This window comes from Amblyomma maculatum, chromosome 4 (genome assembly GCF_055883805.1).
Source record: "Amblyomma maculatum isolate TAMU_Amacu chromosome 4, ASM5588380v1, whole genome shotgun sequence".
NCBI classification, from domain to species: domain Eukaryota; kingdom Metazoa; phylum Arthropoda; class Arachnida; order Ixodida; family Ixodidae; genus Amblyomma; species Amblyomma maculatum.
The window spans coordinates 35,648,101-35,653,343 of NC_139347.1; positions in this window are offsets into that span (position 1 = coordinate 35,648,101).

Below are 5,243 nucleotides of genomic sequence, written 5' to 3' on the forward strand. Positions count from 1 at the left end.
CACACACACACACACACACACACACACACACACACACACACACACACACACACACACACACACACACACACACACACACACACACACACACACACACGCGCACACACACACACACACACACACACGCACACACACACACACACACGCACACACACAGACGCACACACACACACACACACACACACACACACACGCACACACACACACACACACACACACACACACACACACACACACACACACACACACACACACACACACACATATATATATATATATATATACCGGGTGTCCCAGCTAACTTGAACCAAGGGTTACAAAATAATATGTTTGTGGTAGGTCAGTGAAACCAGTTGCATACAACTACCAGCCTGCTTGCGCACTACAGGCAATTTTTTGTTTTGCAATTAGTTAATTGGCTGAATATGTTAATTTTTCAAATTTAATAAACATTCACCTTAGACCAAAAATGTGACTTGGAAAGTTGTAGAGCACCTTCAGAAACCCCCATTCCATTAATTGCGATAAAGAAAGTCTCACGTGTATCTTTTTTTCCGGGCTCAAAAGAAAGCCCGCGAAATACAAATAATACCACGTGACTAGCGCATTTGAGCGCAGCGATCGTGGTGCTCTCAGTCGTGGTTTGAGCGAACGAAATCAGCTGTGGCCGTGACCCGACGGTCCCGTTGCAGCGGCAGGCAGAAATGTTAGCGATGGTTGGAGCGAGCTCGAGCTCGCCCGTCGTCACCGCGATCTTGGCCAGGCCTGTGCACCGCAGCAGCCTACATCACGACAGGCGGATGACGATAAAGAACCGGCAAATGAAGGTGCAGCGCTAATTTTAGTCGAATCACATGTCATCTCGCCCCTTTACCCAAGCCTGTATGCGCAGATTCAGTGGCTGGTACCTTATCGCTCATCCGTTTGCCGTAAAGTTCGCTGATGGGAGAGAAGGAGGGTTTGTTAGAATCCCGGGGGTGTCGGCTCGCCGCTCTCGGGGTGCTACTTGTACCATCACGTGGGCCGGCTGTCGGACGCGGGCGAAGAAGCCATCGCAGGCATATCGGCCTGCCGCTTTAACGGGGCAAAGGAGACACGGCCGCAGCTAATTTCGTTCGCTCAAACCACGACTGAGAGCACCACAATCGCGGCGCACAAATGCACTAGTCATGTGGTATTATTTGTATTTCGCGGGTTTTCTTTCGAGCCCAGAAAAAAAGATACACGTGAGACTTCCTTTATCGCAATTAAGGGAATGGGGGTTTCTGAAGGTGCTCTACAAGTTTCCAATTCACATGTTTGGTCTAAAGTTGATATTTAATCAATTAGAAAATTTAAAATAATTAGCTAATTAAGTAATTGCAAAACAAAAAATCGCCTGTAGTGCGCAAGGAGGCTGGCAGTTGAATGCAATTGGTTTCACTGACCTACCTCAAATGTATCATTTTGTATCCCTTGGTTCAAGTTAGTTGGGACACCCGATATATATATATATATATATATATATATATATATATATATATATATATATATATTTAAATTGTATGGCTTGGCTGCATGAGCGACGCATTTTCTTTCAGCGGCTCGCAAACGCCTTAGACAAAGCAGCATTTCTAGCTGAAACACAGAAGAAAGTATGGGCACAATGAAATAATGTTAAGGTTGTCTCCTTTGTCTTTCGGCTCCATCCCTTCCTTTTCCGCTCTTTCGTCCACTTGTAACGATGAACCGCGGATGCCTTGATAGGGACGCGATAACCTTTAGATTTTGAAGAGATAAATTTCAAAGCCGGAAATATCGCCTTTTATTCTACGACCAAAAATATATATTGCCTGTTTTCTCGTCTCCCTCACTTAATAACGTAAAAGTCCAAGTTTCCACCTGTTACGCTGGAAGATATTAAATGACACGTTGTATGTGGCGTTTCTGTCTTAAAACCTTTGTATTAGCATTAACGTTAAAATTATGAATACTAGTAAAGGACGAAAATATGTCAGCGCTTATCTTCTGTCATGATTAGCCACTCTGACGTTTTATTACCCCTTCTACTCCAAAGCAGAGCCATTTTTTACAATACGTATCTGTTATTCCATTCAGCGAAAATTATGTATCTTGCAAGAACCAGGAAGCGTATAGCAAGAGAGCCTCGAACCTGGAGGTTTTGTCTAGCTTCACATCACTGCATGATCTCTATTAAAAAATGATATAAACAAAATCATTTGTAAAACGACTTAGTACATCCCTTCTCCTCCGCTCTATGTGCGCTTCTCTCTATTGCAGTTCAAAAATTAATGGCACATTGTTGCACACCATCGCGATCCTCTCTGGGTATACCTCAACCACTCTTTCCTTTTAAGCACAAAAAGCATCTAAAGTTCTCTGTCAGCATGCTCGTTCTAGTGCGGACGCAGGGCGAGTGTTTTCTGGCATGAAATATCACATGCTTTTAGCGTATTTCTAGGAATATGTCAAACTACCATCTTACTCAATTGTGATAAGCTTTTGTGGAGTTACAGTTACTACACTTACTGTCAAAACATAACTGCAAAATCGAAATATTTTCTGTCTTCCCGGGCACGAGCATGCTTCACCGGACACTACTGACTTGATAGTGCCAGAGGCTAGCTCCCTATCTTGTTTTCCCGTCTTTCTCTCTTGCACATTAGTGCTGAAAACACATGCATACGCTGTTGCTGATCGAAATAGAGTGAAAAAAATAAAAGAGGAAGGAATACCAGGAATAAGGCTAGCTCAGCTACAGTTCACTTGTTAACGGGTATAAAAGCGGTACAGGGACATAAAAGAATTTTCATATCTCCATGAGAGGTGACCATGGTCGCCTGACTGTTGCGGCTAATAAGACAGACAGCAATAACAAACCAACGACAGTAGTTTGTCTAAGCGCTGTGTTGTCTTTCGTCTCAGTGTCCATGTCCCAAGAGTGCGCTTTTTCTCAAGATGAACAACCAACTAGCCCGTTCTTTCAGCCTTGCTCTAAATTGTGTAGTTTTTGGGCACATAAGCTGGTTAGCATGCTGGTGCATGTCTATAATGCTATATACGTCATCTCTTTGTTTTGCTTTCACTGACTGGTCGCTGCTGTTATACCCTCTAAAATTCGCTTATAGTGTCCAAACTATGGCAAGAAATCGTTTCGCCAGATTTCTCGTCATCTTCCTCCGATGCTTGCTGAGGACGAGATGAGGCAGTCGCGCCCTCCCCGACAGCATGCTGATGCCTTGCACTTAACGCAGAGCCAAAGTAATGATTCAAAGATGACCACGGCAGCCTTCTCCTGGCAAGCGTCTGACGTGCGCGAGGCAGATGCATCTGCGGCCTGCTGTTCCCTGTTAGCTTGCACCACCACTACAGTCGCGTGACTCAGCGAAGCCGGCCCACAACAAAGGGACGCGGAGGAACGCGGTTGATTTACGCGGGACATCGTTCCCTCAATGCTGCTGGCGGCGGCGTTTCTGTGTAGTGCTCACTGCGACAACCATTTGGGTCCAGGCTATATGTCCACGTCACAGTTGGCGCAAGCGTGCCGCCGAGAATCCCACTCTCTTGCGAGCGTTGAGCCCCTTGGCCGAATACGGACTTCGAGACCTACTGAAAGAAATAAGCCAATTTTTTGCGCAGAATGGGAGGCGCCATCAAAAAGCTTTCCCCTTTACACATTACCACTCAGCTAGGCTTCTAGAGCGACTATTTTCGAAAACAGCCGAGCAGGGATCCAGGAATTGTGAAGATATAGGTGAAAACAGAAAAACAACAACAACAACAACATTCAAAGAAAGCAAGCGATCCATGATGCCAGCAATCTGACTGCGCGTCTCTGTAACAGCAGCGGTGTTTTACTGATGTTCAAGAAAAAAGAAAGTTCTTACAGGAAATATTTCAGAGGAAAGATGTATTGCTCTAGTGGGCGAAGATGCCTGAGTGTACTTTCAAGTGTGCTGGTTTCCCTTCAGAGCTTGATTGCTTCTCATTCCCCATCATAATGATTTGAATTATCGAGTGACTGCCACCTAAAAAATCAAGTAGTAAATAACTTATGCACACTGACAATAGATGACAAGGGAGTAACAATGTCCAGTCAAATAAGGTTATAAAGGTTGCTGGTTACATTTGGCTGATGGTTCCCATGACAGAACAAAACTTGCTTCTAGGATAACGTTTCCATTCGTATGTATTAGTTCCATCACCCTCCTACACGCCGGGACCACTTGGTGGGCCAGTATAAGCGTAATCACTATCACGAAATTTAAGACGGGTATGGATATCGCTCAATGCAATATGCACAACAAGGAAAGGACAGAATGGGCACCCGCACAGAGTGTGGTTGATTGAGAACACGCATTTAACTCCTCTTAATACCTTATGCCGGGCTTGTCAATAGTGAGTGGGACCCTATCGAACCGCACAAACAACCTACTTAACCTGGGCATTGCGGCAGGCAGGTGAAACAAAGCAAAGGAAAAGGCACTCCTAGCTCCCACACGCACTGCGTTCTGAACCGAAGGAGCAGACACGCGACATCGAAGGATCGAAGCAGACACGCAGGTATTGGCAGCTGATAAGCAATCAACTATGGAAGAAAAGTCCCAGCAGGTTAGCGTCTCCTGCTGGAATGCGTTTTTCGGCGGTATGAGACGGCGACCACTGAAAGACGAAGGGTATGTCCGGTCGGGTTCACCGGCGACGCCGGCGCCCCGTCGCGCCAAACACGGCGTCCGCCCGGCTGGCTGGGCTGCAGTGGCCACGACGACGGCTAGCGAGGGGCCACCCCCCGTCCACCACCACCAGAAACACCACGCATCCCTCCCCCAGCCGCCTCATCTTCGGCGCCAATCAAGCCGCCGCTGGACACGCCGAGCGGCTGCTGCTGCTGCTGCCGAGTGTTCAAGCACTCCCTCCCCCTTGTACACATCTCAGCCCCCACCCCTTCCCACCCCCTCTGCTAACTGCATCGGACTCATCTTCTTCCCTCGTTCCTGGACGCTTCTCTCCGCGCCGAGTGTTACCTGGGCGCCCCAGGTGGGGCAACGGAGGAGAGGACGGGGAGGGAAGAGGGGTTGGTGCGCTCGACCGGAGCTGCTGGCTCGCACTGGCGGCGCGACGAAACAAAGAGCAAAAGCCAGCCGCCGAGCGGTGGGGGAGAGGGGTCCGGGGAAGTGGGAAGGGAGGAAGGAAGGGTCGTCCGTAAAGCCGACGTGCCATCCTTCGGAAACGCCAGTACAAGC